The 20,673-nt window shown below is 40.0% G+C and overlaps 1 protein-coding gene across 2 annotated transcripts in view; it reads left to right on the forward strand.

Annotated features, from left to right (window-relative positions):
• The first annotated feature begins 2,383 nt into the window (after positions 1-2,383).
• The window catches only part of LOC129700363 (spectrin beta chain, non-erythrocytic 1-like), a 199,973-nt gene continuing 181,683 nt past the window's right edge, over positions 2,384-20,673 (forward strand). The window contains exon 1 of one of the 2 annotated variants that reach the window (XM_055640786.1): positions 2,384-2,998. The gene's annotated coding sequence lies outside the window, so the exon portion shown is untranslated. Of the gene's footprint in view, positions 2,999-15,687; positions 15,993-20,673 lie in introns of those variants that run through there. The other variant, XM_055640785.1, reaches the window with a different exon arrangement.

Here is a 20,673-nt window from a genome sequence, read left to right on the forward strand (position 1 = left end):
TCCTACGACCTTGTGTCAACCATGCTGCGAGTATGAGTTGAGGGCAAACTTGCCAGAACTCGAAGGAGCTAAAAAATTGCCAAGTCTATTTAAAGCAAGGTGTTATACTTTAATTTGAATATTTAACCGGGCAGAAAGAGAGTTTTCCTGCAATGATGTTTTCAAATATGTCTTGTTCAAAGTGGGAGCACAAATGGGTAATCAGTTTCTGAATCCCAACAGCGCTCTGGCTAAAAACTAAATTATGTACATATTTTACTACAAGATTTATTCTGAATGTAAAGTGTGCATCAAGTTAAAACTGTAGCTCAAATTTGGAGTCACAGTTGGAAGACTGGAGTGCAAACTACCCTGATATTTTACTCTTCACAGAAGGCTTGCTGTTGGTTACTGTGCAGCAAATATTTACACTGAGACAGGTAAAACATCACATCATATAAAGATTTCATTGCATAAGCACATTGTATTATCTCATGGCATTTGATATCTGTTTGAGTTAACAAATCATTCTCAGTATTGGAATAGTTTTTATTTGTTTTCCCTCAATTATATCTGTATAGATGCCCCAAAACTATTTCAACAATTGGCTTAAATTAAAATGTGTTCCAATTTTAAAACTTACTTGGGGAGAAATTGATTTACACAAACAATTGGACAGAGATGAGTAGTGTATTTCATACCCAGGCATTTGAACCCTGAGAAATTTCTGGTAACTTTGTGCTACTTACCAAAATACAGTGTTGATACATCCCTCCAATTTCTGACCGTTTAGTTTAGTTTTGAGATACAGCGTGGAAACAGGCACTTCGGCCCACCGGGTCAGCACCAACCGGCAATCTCCGCACATTAACACTGCCCTACACACACTGTTTATATTTACACCAAGCCAATTAGCCTACAAACCTGTAGGTCTTTGGAATGTGGGAGAAAACCGAAGATCTCAAAAATATCCCACGCAGGTCACGGGCGAACGTTTGCTCAGAGGACCGGACCTGGTTCTCTGCGCTGTAGGGCATTAGCTCTACCGCCATGCCACTGTGCCGCTCCAAATTTTACACTGATACATTGTAAGGTCTGGTGTGGCAAACACAAAAGGCAATCAAACTGAGGCCAATGCTACTTCAAAGGGGTAATGCTTTGTGGCGGAAACGCTGCTGAACATCATTGCAGACAGATTGGAGTCCAATTGAGAAAGGGTGGCTGATCAGGCCTAGAGACTGAAAAGATGGGGACAACCCAAATCAAAAGTTTGAAAAGTAGATTATAAATAAAAATAGAGAGAACATATTTATTTAATTATTAAAATATTTGAACCAACATGTAAAGCTAGATGATGTGTTGAGGCTGTAGGTCACATCATTGTGATCCAGTGCACCCACATCTGCTGAAGTGTTTGCAGTTCATGAAATTTGACTCAGATGGTAGACTAGACCCTTGACACTGCTTCAGGGAGGGGGAAAGTTACCTGGACACTTTATTCAGGAGTTTGCCATACTCTATGGGATCCGTTCTGTAGGTTTAGCCAGCAGTGATGGGCAAGTGATGGAGGCAAGGGGTAATTCAAATTGGCAGAGGAAGACAGAGTGTGGCAGTGGTAGAGGAAAAGATAATCATAGCAATAGGTAATCTTCTTTGCAGTTGGAAGTATGGATCCATAGGATTGTGCCCATTGCTGGGTTCATGAAATCTTTGGGCTAGAGAGGGATGGTTGGGGGAGAAGAAAGAACTGAACCCCTCCTCCTCAACCCCATATGCTTGAACCTCTCCATGGCCTGAGTTTCAAAATTCACTTCAATACCGGTCAGTTCAAGTGAAGCTTGACCCATTATCCAAATCGCCAATCATTGAGTCATGCATTCAACTCTTTAAACATGTAGTATCTGAACTGCAACCCGATAGAAGTGAGAGGCATAGATAGGGTTAGTTGCCAGAATATTTTCCCCAGCATGGGCATGTTAAATGATAGAGGGCATAATTTTAAAGTGAGAGGGAGAAAGTTTACAGGTAATTACGGAGGCAATTTCTTTTCACAAAGAGAGTGCCGGGTAGGTGCTGTCAGAGATGGTGATGGAAGCAGTTAGAATAGCATTGTTTAAGAGGCATTTAGACTGGCACGTGAACAGGCAGGTAAGGGAGGAATATAGGCCATGTGCAGGCATTTAGGATTAGTTCAATTTTGGCATTGTGGTCGCCACAGACATTTTGTGCTGAATGGTCTGTTCCTGTGTTGTACCAAAGGGTTCCGACCCAAAACCACCTATTTTTCTCCAGAGATGATGACTGACCCACAGAGTTACTCCAGCATTTTGTCTATCTCCGGCATAAACCAGCATCTGCTTCTACCTTCCTTCTTTCACATTTTGCAGTGTTTTATATTCTGTTTTTTTTTGCCGAGTAAGACTTTATTGACTAGGTATTTTCAAGGTAAAAATAAGATTTGCAACATGCAAAGTGAGAATTGTTTCTTTCACAGAAAGTCACCATTACTGCATTTGCAAGTTGCATTTCCTACTATTCAAAATTGCTCTTTTCATGGATGAAACAAATATGCAAATGTTTGTCAAAACATTTTTTTTTTATAGTGGGTGTGGAATACTCTCAATATTCTCTGTTCTCTCCCAATAGAAATGTAGCATTAAAATCTAGTTTGAGAAAAGGGAAAGAGGGAGCAGTTTCTTTTGCTTCATTAGATTATGAATTTAATGCGTACAGAGGAACTCCTTTCTGTGAATCTAGAACAGCAATTGCCAACGCCTTCAGCCTTATCATCAAGCAATTGTGGACCTCCCCACTTATCAAGGAGGACAGCTTTCTGTAATGACATCGACAGAAGTAGTGAATTTCTCTATATTTCCATCTCAGAATTACTTTTTGGTGACTGGCTGATGCAATCTCTACAAGATGAGGGGAGACCTTAGCTGTTGCACTTTGCAGGACATTATATGACCATTTTTACTTTCAACTCTAATAACCAAAGTTGCTCTCAGGTCACCTTAATGTAAGTAAAAAAAACACATTAGCTTCAAAATTATATCATAGAATATGTGCACTTGCAAGTTGATCTGAATTATTTTACAAGTTAAGCAGATGCAGTAACCTGCTTAAGATAAATGCATTACAATTTTTAAAAACAGTGGCCAGAGGAATTAAAGATTGTTCTGGCATTCAAAGACATAATTTGAGAACTAATGTGGTTTAATTTATTCTTGTTTTATATGCATCTATGCATGATTGAAAACTATATCATCGTTTTTGTCTATGTTTAGAAAGATTTGAAATAAAGATCTTATAGAAAGACTTATTTACCTGGTGTGTAGGTGAACAGTATTATCTGGAGGGAGATGATGGGAATGTGGGAAAACAAAGAAGGATTACAATAAATGCTAGATGGTCAGTATAGATTTGGAGGGTTGAGAAGCCTATTTCCAAGCTGTGTGACCCTATGTGACTTTTATTCCCCTTGAGGGACGAGCCACACAATGCGAATGTTGGCTTGTACTGCACACTAAAGTTTGTTTAAAATAAACAGGTAAAAAATGGCTGCATGCCATGTGCACTTGATCAAATGTATCAAAGTATACACGTCGCAATCCACCATCAAATTTATTACCTCAAAGTTTTGGTTTAAAATATCGCCTTAGATTCTAAATGCAAAAGTTACAAAAGTGTGCCATCACAGTTTTTACACATTTCATTGAAAATAAGAGTTAATTCAGTGCAAGATGTAATCTCTTCTTCTGTTTTGTAACAGTATTTGTGCGGATTTGGCTGTGCAAGGTGACTCAAGTCGAAACCTACATAAGCTGTAGTTTATCAGCTAATTACATTATTACAAGGTTTGACGTAGCTTTGCATTGTGTTCTCCATCTGAGCATTCCAATAAAAATATTAAAAGTCCAATTATTTTACAACCATAGTAGCTCGGCTCCAATAACCAAATGAATCGAGCGCAGGTCGGCTAGAAAAGCTCATTCAAAAAACATTCAAATTTAGGTCGATTAAATCTGGATTGAAAAGTCTTGCTTCTGAGTTATTTTTAAGTACACTACCACATAAAATATCACACACTTTGCATGTATAACAAAACTCCAAATCGGCACCATTTCCTTTCTTCCAGCTTCTTTATTTTTGTGAAGGGTACATGATACTGTAGTGGAGACTTGAGGGAGCAGTTAATACTATGCCAACATTTAATCCTCATGTCAGATCTAAGTTACTGAAGACATGGAGCACAGTCTGAACCTACCTAAGTGAGAACCATAATTAACATTTCCCTTCCCTCAAGACTTAAGCCAATTATCAGTGAAGGATTAAAATTTCGAGCAACTATACAAATTTCATGTTGGACTACATCCAGTCAATTGCATTATTATTCCTTCTCACTAAAAGGAAAAAAATCAGGCAAGATTTGAAGCTTATAGGCCAGTGCCTTCTTGCCTCAGATTGGCTTAATGTGACCATTGAAGGAGCACGACAGTAAGTAATGTCTTCAAATTGTGAATTCATGAAGCTGATTTCTTAAACCATGCAAGAGCTCCTTCACTGAATAAAAGTTCTATTAGTTATCAGCTGCAGACGGGCGTACACCCAAAAATGAGCTTTGAATGAAGCTTTGTGGTTTAAACACAATTAAAATGGCACACCATTGTTGAGTGCTTCCCTTCTTCATTTCAATGAAACAAAAGTAGCAAGCTATTCCTGTTTTGCTTTGCCTTTTCAATTCAACATTATTACTTAGATATGACATTGATATACTATCCGCACTTACAATACAAGTCCCTCTGATCAGGAAGTTTGAAACACAAAATTCAGGAAGATAGTTCTCTTGGGTCCTAGTCTGTTTTCAACAATTGATCAGTTAAATTAGGATAACTGTAAAGATGTCCACATACCACTTTATATTCACTGTTGCCTGCAGTACAGAAAATAGATTATTTTTGGCTTCTAGCGAAAAGAGGGATATTCTAATTATATTCTCATATGAGGAGTTAATATTCAATTTGTAACTGAAAATTCTCAAAAATGAACAAAACAGATTAACTGATCATTTAACTCCTGCTGTTCATAAGATCCTTTAAGTTTAAATTTATTATTGTCACTTACACAGAGGTACAGTGAAAAGTTTTGTTTTGCATGCTATCCAAACCAATTAGATATACCTTACATAAATGCAATCGTCAAACACAAGTACAATAGATACAGAAAGATCCATAGTGCAGAAGATAGTTCACGGCATTGTAGTGCATCAGTTCCACAGGAAAAGTACATTGGGAGAGAGGAGAATTAGATAGTTCCCTGGCTTATGGAAGGACCGTATGCATACATGTGCCATTCTCAGTTTAAAAAAAAGACATATTTTATTCTTTATTATTCGTAAGGGCTGCAGTTGAATAGTTGTTACTACCAGATTAGTACTGAGTCCTGGGACTAATGATCCAGCCACACAAGTTCAATTTGTCTGTAAGAGCTGGGAACTATTAACTCAGTCTACAATGTGAATTGTTATCAAATGCCTTGCTGAAGTCCATGTAGACTTTTTCCTCGTCAACCTTATTGGTTACTTAAAAACTAATTCAGATTCGAAAGATGTAGACTCTGTGGGCGAAAGGGCCTGTTTCCATGTTGTATCTCTAAAGTAAACTAAATCTACTCCTACTCTTAGCACCTACTTCTATAATGTGGATTCTCTTCAAAATATGCTGTCCTATTCTTCTCCATCGTTATTTAAAAACTAATTGAATTATCGTTGTGGTCCCAATGTGACCACCCCTACAGGAATGGCTGATGCCAGTTCAAACCAGCCCACATAACTTTAAGCATGCCTACAGTGCTGGAAAGATAATGGGTTTGGGGAAGATTTGAACGCAATCCTCCAAATAACGTAAAGGTTGAATCTTCTTTCTATTATTTCTCATTCCCTGGACGTGTTTCTGTTGAACATTCAATGATCTGATGACTGGTTCAGCATGTGATTTGTAACAGCTATTCTTCCATTGTATCAGTGTGAGCTAAGACTGAATGCCTGGTCTAGCTAGTTTGATATGGATGCAGATCTTCTACTTGTCCAAGATTCTCTTGCCAACCTTCCCATGAGTCCCAGCTTCCCTGTTCTGTGGAATTGTTTGGTCATGATCCCAGTTATAAAGAAGGATTCCAAGGTTAGTTATGCGAGAAGACTAGCAAATAATATTAAAACAAACAACAAGGACTTCTAATGATACATAAAAAGGAAAGGGATCGCCAGAGTATAGAAGGTGAGTCGAGGGAATGTGAAAATAAGCCAATATTTTGCATGAGAGTTCACGATGGAGGATACTGCACTAATCCCGCAGATAACAGATGAGCTGGTTTAAATCGTATGGAAATAGTTCATGGTCAATAAAGCAGAATGCAGTTGATTAGCGATTGGTTAAAACAAGGTTAAAAATATAATAGAGTTTTGTAAGTATTCATTCCAAGAGGTCAATCTTACAAAATATTGTATCCTTGTTCAAGCGTTACTTGATTAGTAGAGAACAACAGAAATATTAGTGCACTAATATTTCTGTTGTTCTTCACTTTAACCTGAGCCATGTTCTTAACTCTTGGTGTATTTTAGGGGAAGATATAAATGCACCAGTAAATTATAGGTTTATTGTAAGCATTTTTTTTTTTTTAATTACATTTAGCTAAAAAGATTAAGCATTATTTCTGATGTATTTGTATGTATGTTCATAAAGATAATTTAAAATTGAAATGTAATCCTTTAATCATGAAAAATGTTTCTCTGGCACATTCTATATCTGTCTGTTCACCTAATAACAGATATAGGTTGAAATGATCAGAAAAAAGAAATTCGTTCTATTTTTCATTGACTCATTTTTAGAATTGTTTCAAATACATGGCCAACTAATTACACTCATGGTGTCTCATATACGTTGGCAAATTGAGGTATTGGTTTGTACTCAGTGGACACAAGGACTGCAAATGGTGGAGTCCTGCTTCAAATTGCTCTTTCAAATCTCCTCTCTCCTTTTAACACCCTTTTGAGTGGTCTCCTTTTCATCTCTAGTCCTGCCAATCAAACCCCCCTCATCTGTATCCAACTATCATTGCCAGACTTTGTCCCAACCCCCCCACCTCTCTTCCAGCTTTCTCCCCCAACTACAATCAGTCTGAAGAAGGGTCCTGGCCCGAAACGTTGACTATCCATGATCTGCAGAGATGATGCATGACCTGCTGATTTACCGCAGCACATTGTCATTGTGCTCTTGACTTGTACTTAGCAAGATAAAGTAAAAATGAACCTAGAATCACATTTCTGCCAAAGCTGCACTTGCCATGAAGTTGACTTGACTCACCTAGAAGTGTTCTAACCTTTCAGTCAGATGATCGTGGCGTCAGGCCATACAATTTATCCTGCTCATTAAAATACAGAGTGGTTCAAGGAGCGAAAAGAAACGCATCCGCACTTTGGAACTTGTTCTAACTGGATTTTAAAACCCACATAAACTTTCTTGCAGCTTTGCAGCTTTGCTGTTTATTAACTGACCTTGTTTGCACGTGGATTTGGTTGAGGAATGCATATTGAAACGGGTGGATTGAGCTGGTACTTTGCAGAGCACCTTGAATTATAGTTTTCACTGTGAGACATGTTTTTGTACTTGTTGTTTGTACTTTATCAGTACGACCTATAATCTGAAATAAAATCAGAATTTGCTGGAAATATTCAGCAGCCCAGATGAAAAATAATCAACCTAAAACATTAAATATTTTCCCTTCCCAATTGTTGACTGCCCCACTAAGTATCTCCAGCATTGTCCATTTTGTTTTTAATGTACATGGATATAGAGCATGTATAACAATTAAAATTAATGTGCTCAGTACTTACTTATAATTAATGGGTGAAGCTAGTTATTTATTAACATAGCACAGCACAAGAACAGGCTCTTCGGCCCATAATGTCGAGACCATGATGCCAAGAACATCACTTATCTACCTGCATATAACCAATATTGCTCCATTCCCTGCATATCCACATGCCTATTGCGCGGAGTAAGCATGTCACTACAGCCCACAGCCACGAATGAGGTTAGTGCAGGAGCAGATATTGTAAGGGAGTGGCCATTGAGATGGAGCAATTGTGAGGAACAAGGGGGTTGGACTCGCATAAAATATTCAGATCACATGGAATCTTGGACTGGGCAGTGGGAGGTGGTGAGGAACTAGAGGGCAACAAGCATCATTATTTTGACCCACAGGTTGTGCTGGAAGCCACCAAACAGTTCTTTCAACCATTCATACCCTTTGTTCAACTCATCAAGCTGATGCTGAAGCTCTGACATTCAACCAACCAGTATTAAATTTGTAATATAGCTGAAACCTCCATAACATAATTGCAGTACCAGCCTCTGGGGCGCAGTTTGGTTGCCTGCACTGTACAGATATCGATCAATGATGGCCAATGAGTTTTAGGACAGAAACATAGTTGCAAGCCATGTGATCCTGTAAGCTTTGTGCAAAGTATTTCATGGTTTCAGAATATCAACAGAAGCAGGAAGGTTGAATCATGTCTAAATGTCCCACGACTGCCATATGAGTAGAACCCTTCTGTTTGGCTTGTATATCATTATTCTGTATCTCCTCTCAAGGAACTGCAATATACACACTTGTATGCATCAAGAAAATACATCCAGACACATCAAGGAATTACAATACTAGTGTCTTGCAGGCAGCAAGAGATTCAGTGCATGGAACAATATCCAAATACATGTTTAAAATGGTGAAGATAAAGTGACAACGAGATTTGAATTTGTCTCAAATTGGTGCAATAAAATCATCATCTTGTTGCAGCAATGTTCAGTATGAAGGAAAGCACTTAACTTTACCTCATATCTTTCACAGCCCAGGACATTCTGAATCATTTTGCTTCTAACACACCAGTATTTTGCATTTTTCACAAGGAGCCTCAATAGCAAGACATTGCTTGCTTTTTGATTCAATACCACTGGAACGATAACCAGTCAGTCAGTTAACATACAGCAAGCTCTCACAAAGTACAGTATGATAATATTTTAATAATTTGTTTGGTGGTGTTGTTTGAGGGATAAGTTGCCTTGGGGTGCAATAAAGATTTTTTTCCTCAGATCTGTTAATACATCATCATCATTCTTTATTGTCATCATGCAAAGCAACAAATTGTACAGTGCAAAATGAGAAGATGTTTCTCAGGGAATATCGGAGCATCGCACATAAAAACGTAAACATTTCACACATAAATAAAAACAATCCAGTTCCTGATAAAAACAGTAGAATAGTTAAAAAAAAAAAAAAGTTGCAGGTAAAAAAGCAACATTAAAATACAATTTAAAAAAAAGTCATAAAATGTCCAGGGCAGCTGATTTAAGTGACCTGAGCCAGTGCCAGAGTTATTACTCAGTGCCAGTAATTAAATTGTCAGTGCAAAAGCAGCAGAATCAGGTGGAGTGACTGTTTAGCAGCCTCACAGCCTGTGGAAGGAAGCTGTTTAGCAGTCTTAGAGTAATAGAGTTACAGGATTCTTTACATTCACCTAAGAAGACAGAGAAGAGGTTCGCGCTTGAATCTTTTAGGGCACCAACATAGGGAGAATGAATAGGGGAGAAGGTAGGTACGCGTTATTGATAGGCGACGATCAGCCATGATCACAATGAATGGCGGTGCTGGCTCGAAGGGCCGTCTCCTGAACCTATTTTCTATGTTTCTATGTTTCTAAATGACCTGGGCTAATTTGTACTAATGAAACATTTCACTAATGAAGTCAGTAAAACTAAATGGCATAAGAAACATAAAAAGCCACGATTATGGCTTTGAAATATATTGTTCAGGCTAATATGATGATGCTTTCACAACTCGCAGGACCCAACCTGTTCCTGGATACGCCATCTGCATTCCTCTCATGTCCACCTTATCTTGAAAGAGTGATCTCAATGGAGGAGGTCAAAAGGTCACAAGGAATAGGAATAGAATTAGGCCATTTGGCCCATTATGTCTACTCCGCCATTCAATCACGGCTGATCTATCTCTCCAAACCCCATTCTCCTGCCTTCTCCTCATAACCTCTGACACTATGTAATCAAGAATCTATCTATCTCTGTCTTAAAAATATCAACTGACTTGGCTTCCAAATAATTCCACAAGTAGTTCAGGCAGGTACTATCAAAATATTTAAGAAACATTTAGACAGGTACATGGATAGGTTTAGAGAAATATGGGCCAAACACAGGCAGATTGGACTAGTGTAGATGGAGCATATTGGTTGGCGAGGGAAAGTTGGGCCAAAGGGCCTGTTTCCATGCTGTATGGTTTTGTGGCTCTGCATCCATTGACAGAAGCCCTGCCCCCAGAGTACTTCTGATTACAAAAGAAAAGCTGGGGAGCAGCTGTAGATTGTATCAAATAATTAATTTGCTGCATGGTCCTGACCGAAAATTATCCTTTTTGATGTTGTGTTATAAAAGTTCTTTTTTTACCTGGCTTGTCCAAATTGATTCTCTTTTTTTTGCAGATCTGATTTTAGATTACAGGAGCACATCTATCATTTGTCTGCCTGTCAATATAAATACTGTACATTAAGAACCAAAGTAACTAAATGGTGCATCTGTGTGTAATCAGTATCTCACTTCACTTTCAATGTTCTGCTCTTCCCTGGCCACAGAATCAATCATTGTACCTGGCCATTGTCCAAGGCTGAACCAAATCATTCACAATCTTGTTAATTTTAATTGATCTGTGCTTCTAACCTCATATCTTCTCCACCACCAACTAATCAGAAATGTAATTAGCTACATCTGGATTACTAATTTGTTACATGTGGTGAGTGATTACACCAAATTAGAATTGAGAGTTAATTGAGCTGAAGCACAAAAGATTATACTTGTGTGTTTTAGTGACAATAAGTAAAGCATGCATATCAAAATATTTTAGCTGCTCTTAAATAGTGATATTAAGCCACTTTAAATTGGTAACACTTACATTTATTTGCCACACATGACGTAAGTATTTATGGGTTACTATATTGTGTCATTGCTTGGTTTAAAGTTAATTGAAGCATTTCAAATGAAGAAAGTCACGTATGATTTTACACTGACCTATTGTATACTTATAGACTATATAATATGATCTATGTTTTCAATAAAACTGATAATATAGTTTAATTATCAATTGATAGGTCAATTATATCTGCTGAATAAATTTGTATATAATTTTCCAGGTTTTTATTGGTATCTTTGCATGATGTGACCATAGCAGGAGATTTTTGGAATTTTAATTTCAATGCATATATTACATATTTTAGTTAAATACAGAACAATTTTTATTTCTAGAAATGGAAGAAAGTGAGAGTGGATGAGTTTCTCGCATCTATAGTTTCTTGTGTCTCCTTTTTATTTCATCTCTTGTGTGTGCCTGAGACACAAATTCGGATCGCTCCAGGAGAAATTGTTCATTAGCTTATGTATTTGCTTTGTGCATGAATTGTTTAAACAAAGCTCTTCTGTTTCAATGAAAACCCACAAAGAGTTCCTTTGTAAGAGAGGTTCCTTTTGATTTTTTTTAAAAAGTGGGCATTTTTACAATAGCTAAATTTGGCATGACTATGTGCGACCAGCGGTACAAACTAGACAAGAGAATAATTCATTGGGAAATTCTAAATTCTGTAATAGATTAATTTCAGAGTATACGTTTTTTGCACTACTTCAGACTGCACTATCATCTTTGCTCTGTTTTGCTGCATTGTATTTATTATTGTATGTACACATTTAACTATGACCTTTAAGTGAACAAGGAATTTCATTGCAGCATGGTGTACATGACAATAATCTATTCTGAATCTGAATACAGGGTACATACTGAAGCTGTTGCTTGGTAGACCTTTGGACATCTGTTTTCTTTGTGAATGGGCATTGTAACTCATATGTGGCTTTACAGAAAAGATGCATGTTTTGTGGAAGCATATTAGAGGCCGACAATATGAAGAATATCAGAGCTGTTACAATTTGTATCTTTCCAATCGTCTTAGCCCTGATAATTCCTTGTCAGTGTGCTGGGAATAGTTGGGGTTGCTCGTTTAAAGCTCCTCACCAAAAGTTGAAATGAAGGACTGCTTGGATGAGGGGCTGGGGGGGGGATTTTATTGGTTACTCTGTTACTGAATGATGGTAGCGATATTATGTCAAGCCAAGTTAAATGTATTGTCTTGTGCACAGATACAATGAAAATCTTGCTTGCAGCAGCATTGCAGGCATATAGACTCAGACAATACACAAAAACATATGCATTATATATAAAGTATCAAAAATTCTACAAGACAGCAGAAAAAGAAACGTTTGCAAAACACATTGGGATAACAGTCCATGGTAGTGCAGAAGGTAGTCTGTGATATTTAGTTGCTGAGGTAGGTTTAGTATTTTGCAAGTTAGTTCAAGAATCTGATGGCCATAGGTTGTTCCTGATGGTTAGCTATTCCTGATCCAAGTGGTGTGGGACTTCAGGCTTTTGTATCTCCTGTTTGATGGTACTGTGAGAAGAGGGCATAGCCCAGATTGTGGGGATTCTTGGTGATGGAATCCATCTTTGAAGCAGTGTTTCATGTAGATTTAGTTTTGTTTATTGTCATATGTACTGAGGTACAGTGAAAAGCTTTTTTGTTGTGCGCTATCCAGTCAGCGGACAGACTATACATGATTACAATCGAGCCATTCACAGTGTACAGATACAGGTGCACAACCTTTTATCCGAAGATCCAAATAACGAAAACCTCTGAATAGCGACATTTTTTCGGTCCTTGAAGAAAGGTCCTTGAAAACGTTCACCGAGGGCGGCCCGCAGAGGTGACAGCGGAACCTCCGGTCGGTCTTCGAAGAAAGGGGAACTAAATCCCCATTCATAAAAGAGAAGGTGAGGGTATATTGCGCGGGAGGGTTAATAATTGACAATATGCTGCTACCTGCGCTGAGTTAAAAAGTTCCCACGGTAGACTCACGATACACAGTGTATCGTGAGTCTTGCGTGGGAACTTTTTAACTCGGCGTGCAGGCAGCAGCAGATTGTCGTTCCCTTCAGTTTCACCCCACCTACACCCATCTGCTTCCCGGCCATGTGTGTGACCCCTTCCCTCCCCTCTCCAGCTCCCCGCGCATTGCACCGGCGCGGGGGCTTTGTACTGTCTTCAAGTCGGCGATGCTAGCAGCACAGTGCCAGTCACCGGAGACGTCAGGACCAACGGGACACCGACCCCCAGGCCCACTGCAAGCACAGAGATCCCAGAGACCCACAGCCAGCAGCAGCCCAGCCCCGTTCCAACTCCAGAGGAAAACTGCAAACTGGCCGGAGACGTCAGGACCACCAGAAGCCATTCCCCGAGCTGCGCCCCCTCATCGGGACACCGACCCCCAGGCCCACTGCAAGCACGGAGATCCCAGATCAGCAACTCCAGCCCAGCCCCGTTCCAACTACAGAGGAACACGCTCCCCGTATGAGCAGAAGCTCATGGTGTGCAAGGTACGTCTTGTTCTTGGGGTTGCGCAGCTCGGGCTGTGGGCGAACTCCCACTTGTCGCCGTAGCGGCCCATCGGGGAGCGGATTCCTTTGGAGTTGGAGGGGGAGGGGGGTATTGTGCTGTTTGATCGCCCCCTACTATCCCAGGGACAGGGAGACAGGACGTTCACCGAGGGCGGCCCGCAGAGGTGACAGCGGAACCTCCGGTCGGTCTTCGAAAGGGGAACTAAATCCCCATTCATAAAAGAGAAGGTGAGGGTATATTGCGCGGGAGGGTTAATAATTGACAATCTGCTGCTGCCTGCCCGCTGAGTTAAAAAGTTCCCACGGTAGACACGATACACAGTGTATCGTGAGTCTTGCGTGGAAACGTTTTAACTCGGCATGCAGGCAGCAGCAGATTGTCGCTCCCTTCAGTTTCACCCCACCTACATCCCTCTGCTTCCCGGCCATGTGTGTGACCCCATCCCTCCCCTCTCCAGCTCCCCGCCCATTGCACCGGCACGGGGGCTTTGTACTGTCTTCACGTCGGCGATGGCAGCAGGCCAGTGCAGTCACCGGAGACGTCGGGACCAATTGGACGTCGACCACCAGGCCCACCGCAAGCACGGAGAACCCAGAGACCCACAGCCAACAGCAGCCCAGCCCAGCCCCGCTCCAACTCCAGAGGAACACGTAGGGGCAGAAGCTGATGGTGTGCAAGGTACGTCTTTTTCTTGGGGTGGCGCAGCTCGGGCTGTGGGAAAACTGCCACTTGTCGCCATAGCGGCCCATCGGGGAGATGATTCCTCTGGAGTTGGAGGGGGAGGGGGGTATTGTGCTGTTTGATCGCCCCCTGCTATCCCAGGGATAGGGAGACACAGCGGCTTTTTAGACTGGTGGGCAATCACTTCCAAAGTTCTGCCCACACAGTCAGTACACCTCTCCTACACTGCATTTCATACAAACATTTATTCTGCAAGAAAAATCTACATTGAAGACTCAAACTCGCGACCGAGTAACTGCCAGGATCGAGGCGCAAACCCGCGACCTTGCGGATATGAGCCGAGTACTCTACCACTGAGCCAGCCATTAAAATCTACGCTAAAAAATTTCCATTCCGAAGACCGACAAATTCTGAATTACGAAAAGTCTCTGGTCCCAAGGCTTTCGGATAAAAGGTTGTGCACCTGTACAGGATAAAGGGAATAATGTTTAGTGCAAGGCAAAGTCCAATTAAAGATGCATAGAGGGTGCTGGGTCGTGATGGACTAGGCGGAGTCCACCCCAATCTGCATGAATCTGAATCAATATGTAATTGAAAATAGACATTTTTGACTATGTGCAAATGATCTACATTAACAACAGCTCCGTGTCTGCTTGAAAATTTGCTACATCATTTGCTATTTTTAACTATTTTTCTATGGAGAGACATTATTGAGTTAAGTGGGTGAAACTTGCCTTAATTGTTGCTTCGATGGGCAGATGTATTTCAGTTATACTTTATCTGGAGTATTATGCTTAATGTTGGTCTCCTTATTTAAAGACGATAATATATTGGATGTAGTTCAGAGAATATTTACTGTACTAATCAATGGAATGGGTGGGTTGACTCCTGAGGAACATTTGAACAGGTTGGGTTTGTATCTGGTAAAATTAAATAAGTGCATCAACTATTGATTGCATTAAGCGGAGGGATGGATATAACACGGAAATATCCATATATGAAGAAGGATCCCAACCTGAAACATCACACATTAACGTTCTCCAGGAATGCTGCCTGACCTGCTGAGTTACCCCAGTGCTTTGTGCCTTTTATTGGTAAACCAGCATCTGCAGTTTCTTGTTTTGACATATCCAATGTGTTCTCTAAGAGTTAACCAAAAAGTTACTTAAATCACTATACATATATTTTTTAGAAAGGGGGAGGTTTTGCAAGGTCTGGTATTGATGTTATGCTCATGTATTTCAATAGAAAAAAACAATCAGTGACCCTTTAATTATTTCATTGTCATTATTACAATATAATTCAGAGAATATTTGTTTATGTATATTTATCTGCAGTGCAGTGGAAACTGCACTGCAAATCAATCAATGGGAAACTGTTTGCTGCGTTTTAATACTGACTGAGTTGTACTTTAGTCCTGACCTTCGGAGGATTGAACTGGCCTCAGTGCTGCATTAACTGCCTAAGCTCTATACCAGAAATTAGAGCTTATTTGCTGACTGATGACGACGGTGGCACTTCATGCTAGGCGTTTTAACATATACCAACAGCTGTTTGAAGCAAAGACTAACTGATCACTCCCAGCCAACACCCAACCCCTCCTCCTAGTGATATTAATGTGAACGTTACACAGTGGGTCTTTGCAGCAGTCACACACCAATTCGCACGCACACGTACACACCACACATGCACACATAAGCCACGGGCCCGAGGATTGCACGGCTGCTGCGAACATTTGGAAGGAATATTTTGCAATTTTCATCTGTTAAATGTACGTACATGGAAGAAATTGCCTCGTGAATTTTGAGATCACTGTATTTTTATTTTCTTATTTGTGTCAAATACGTAATTGATTTTGAATATATAAAAATGTACATGCTAAAGTTAAACAACCTAACTTAGTAGAATTTCAATATAATTGTTTCAGCGATTTTATTTATAATTATAGGTTTGTGCCTTAACATATTTCTTCTCTTTTGGTTTGGTTGTAATCTTTGCCACCTTTTAGTTTCGACCACATTGCAAACTATTTACCGACTAAGAAGGTGATCGGCTAACTTCTGTTTCGTGTCCCACTGCCAATCTTTCAAATGGCTACCAGTGTGTATGTGATAATGATGTAAGTTAGCTCAGTACTTTATGCATTGTTTCTGACCTTAACAGGAACATTGTGCTTCTGCCTGTGACCTCTGCCATTTAGCTGCTTGAGCTAGCAGTCATATTTCTCCCCTGTACAGCATTGTCTATTCATATGCCCAGATGTAATGCTTGGAGACATTGTGGGTTTTAAAAGTATCAGCATTTTCATATTCAACGTTCTGTTTAAGTTTAAGTTGGAGTAAAGTTAGGCATAGCACTCTCGGCATTGACTTTCAAGATTTCACTGACTTCTAAAGTCTTTAGACCAAATTTGTCTAGAACCCAACAAAAGCAATGCTGGTTCAAGTTAAACGTTTCAATTTGGAGGCAATCTAGTTGTGTTGCATTAATTTTGGGAAGCATATTGCAGTTACTTGTTCAACAAATTTTCATTGGTCATTTTGTTCGATTGATACCATTTGGAGTAAAGTTAGGCATAGCACTCATTGACTTTCAAGATTTCACTGACTGAAATAGTTATCTCAGAAAAATAATGATGCATAAATATCAGAAATGGAATGCCTCCAACAGTGAAAAATTGAAAATGTAGTCAGAATGAGAATTTAGTGTAGAAGAGGAAAGAGATGTTGCTTTTTGCTTCTAATGATGTTAATGGCCCGTGTATACTTGAGTGTCAAACATTTTAAATTCTGAGTTTTTTTTCATGCACTATTTATTTGTGTATTTCAGAATTAAACTTTTTTTCTCCCCCAGAACAAAGTAGAAATAAATAGTTTGAGATTATGGCCATGCAGGCATTTATCTGTATCTGGACTGTGGCATGTTGGAGAATAGTAGACATATTCGGTCTGGGCAGTCTCAATTGGAGTGCCAGTTAAGTCTGTCTGAACTGAATATGTCAATGATAGATATCTTTGCCTTGAATATTTTGGACTCGGTGTTACTGAGCTGGACTGTGTGTTGGAGGTAGAGGTGCATTTTTATTCCATACCTTATAGAGAAAAACAATATCAGGATTAATAGACCAACAATGCACCATGAGTGTTTGGAGATAAGGATACTGACAAATTGTACGCAACCAGTATGCTGGTCACGTCACTTTAGGGTGGGAGGCATCCCATTGTGGGAAGAGGGAAGGGACGGTTCATGCAGTAGTTGAGTGGGATTTCATAGTTAATTATCTTCTGTAAACAGGGTCAACAATCTCAGATGACATGTTGCTTATCTGATGCCTGGGCAAGAAAAGTCTTAAACAAGCCTGATAAGATGTTGAAGAGGATGGGAGAAAGATCATGCATTGTAATTTTGTGTTGAGACTGACAGCATTGAAAGGAGTAGGCAAGAGAGTTCTAAAAGAAAGGGATAAATTAAAACTAAATTTCAATAAATACGGAATGGGAGCAGTGGATATGGGGTTCCAAATAAACATTTTTCACATAAGGAACATATTCGAAAAGCATTGAAAATAACATTGTTTTTTCAGTAACTGCATTCCTGATATTAGCAAGTCTCTGCCAAGTATGGTATCTACTCTTGTAACAATGAAATCAGACCCAGCGGCAGAGTAGATTGGACAATCTTGGGTCACAACAACTTGTTGCTGAGCCACTTACAAATGTGTAGGAGAGATTGATAAGGAGAGAGGAAGAAAGGGTCTCATGACACACCTAGGGTATGCCGTGCTTGTAGGATGTGGTTGCTTAATCAATCAGAATAATATTCTTAGTACGGTCTGGCTTTCCTTCGCTCCATAGTATTCCTTCGCTCCATAGTGTTTCAAAGAAACAGCGGTGCCGAAACGGCGGCGCCGAATGGCACCATTCCGCTGGCTACCATCCCAAGTGATGGCAAATCTCTGCAAGCTTCCTTGAATTCTACCAGCTGCCCCTTGGACCCAGGTGGACATGTGGCTGTTAAAGTGATCACATCTCTCAACCTCTGCTCTCCATGCCACGATTCTGCAGGAGACATTCACAGGACTCCTCATTTGGTCACATACACAGATGTACCAGCCGGGTAATAATTATCTCATTTGTGAGGACTGCAATTTGCATCTAAACATGGGGCAGTAGAACTGTTGCCTCACAGTACCAGAAATGTAAATTCAATCCTGCCCTTGTATGCTCTCTGTGTGGAGTTTGCAAGTTCTTTCTGTGATCATGCAGATTTCCTCGCCCCTGTCAAATATCATGTCATAGTCATAGAATCATACAGCGAAGAAACAGGCCCTTCAGCCTAACTTGTGCATGCCAATCATGATCCCCCATTTAAATTAATCTCATCTGATCTTGTTTGGTCCATATCCCTCTAAATCTTTCATATCCATTTACCTGTTCGTGTATCCATGTAAGCCACAGTTACCAACTTCATAAAGAAACGTGTGGAGGAGCATGTTCCAATGAAAACCATCTGAGTGTTCACAAACCAGAAGTCTTGGATGAACCAGGTCCACAATCTTCTGAGGACCAAATCTGAGGCATGCAAGTCTGACAGCAGATTCATATAGAAGTCCAGGTATGACCTTGATAGCACCATCAAAAAAGCTAAGAGGAGTTTCACTCTAAATTGGAGGATGAGACAGACATTCGACTGCTGTGGCAAGGCTTGCACGCCATCACTTCCTTTGATACGAAACCAAGTGGCAGCTCAAATAGCAGAGTGGCATCACTCCCGGATAAGGTCAATGTGTTCTACGAACGCTTTGATAGGGACAATACAGATATGCCTTTTCAGACTCCCATAGCTCCTGATGGTATTCTAATCTCAGTCACCAAGGCCCATGTCAGAAGATCCTTCAGGTGGGTGAATGTGGACAAGGGGGTTAATTGGTCACAGTAAATTGTCCCCAGTTTGTCGATGAGTGGAACTGTGGGCAATTGATGGGAATGTGAAGAGAATAAAATAATATGGCATTAAGGTAGGATGAGTGAAAATTAATGATTGCTGGTTGGAATGGATTTGCTAGGCTGATGGGCCGGTCTCCATACTTTATCTCTCTCTCACTCTATAAAATCATCATGGATGACACCAGCCATGATAAGAGGGCACTCGGATTTGCTGTACAGACTGCAAAGGTAAAGAGATTTACCCTGAAATGTCTATAATTCAGAATGGTTTCCATTTGTGTAATTCACAATATGAGGGAGAATGAACATTGGATGCATGCAAGAGGTCATAATCCAGCAGTATGCACTATAGGAGGAGGAGGATAGAAACATAGAAATTAGGTGCAGGAGTAGGCCATTCGGCCCTTCGAGCCTGCACCGCCATTCAATATGATCATGGCTGATCATCCAACTCGGTATCCCGTACCTGCCTTCTCTCCATACCCCCTGATCCCCTTAGCCACAAGGGCCACATCTAACTCCCTCTTAAATATAGCCAATGAACTGGCCTCAACTACCCTCTGTGGCAGAGAGTTCCAGAGATTCACCACTCTCTGTGTGAAAAAAGTTCTTCTCATCTCAGTTTTAAAGGATTTCCCCTTTATCCTTAAGCTGTGACCCCTTGTCCTGGATACTGCACATGGACAAATCAAAGATGAGTCTTGCAACTGTTAACTTAGTAAAAACTTTTAACTTTTAAATTATTGATCACTTTCTCTAATTATTCTTGGAGAAGAAAATATTTCAATATGTGTCATTGTTCCATATATATCTTGTCTGTTCATCAGTGAAATGCAAAATTACCCATGGTACATCTGATGACATGATTAGCTAACAAGGGTAACTCCCAGCTGACCTCCCTACTTTAATCTGTTGCAGCTGTTGTCATTTTTGTGATTCTGTTCATTCCCAGACATTGAGAGGAGTGCCAGCTAATCATTTTCCACATTGGCATTTTTACGTTTAGATTGCTGTTTTATCCATTGACATGGATCTTTACATTTGCTTCCTTTTGAGCCTTTTTATAAGTCATTGACTTGCATTATAGTAAATAGAAAGTAATAGAATCATACAGCACAGAAACAGGCCCTTCGGCCCAACATGCCCATGCCTTCCAAGATGTCCCATCTAAAGTAGTCCCACCCTGCCCGCGTTTCACTCGTATCCCTCTAAACCTTTCCTATCCAGGTACTTGTCCAAATGCCTTATTTAATGTTACATCATGTTGTAATACTTGCAATATTACATTTTATGGTTTAGAAAAGTTTAGAAAAGTTTTGCTGTTGCATAATTCTATTGCCAACCATTTGTAAACTAATTGTGAAGTGCACATGTATTATTGTAAATTATTATTAATAAAGGTGCTATTAGCTAAAAGAAACAGCAGTTACAATCGAAATATTACCAGGGTCAGGCAGCTTCTTTGTGGTCAGTGGATACCTACTGATTTGTAAATATTTACTGCAT

Source organism: Leucoraja erinacea, chromosome 9 (assembly GCF_028641065.1).
Source record: "Leucoraja erinacea ecotype New England chromosome 9, Leri_hhj_1, whole genome shotgun sequence".
In the NCBI taxonomy this organism is placed as follows: domain Eukaryota; kingdom Metazoa; phylum Chordata; class Chondrichthyes; order Rajiformes; family Rajidae; genus Leucoraja; species Leucoraja erinaceus.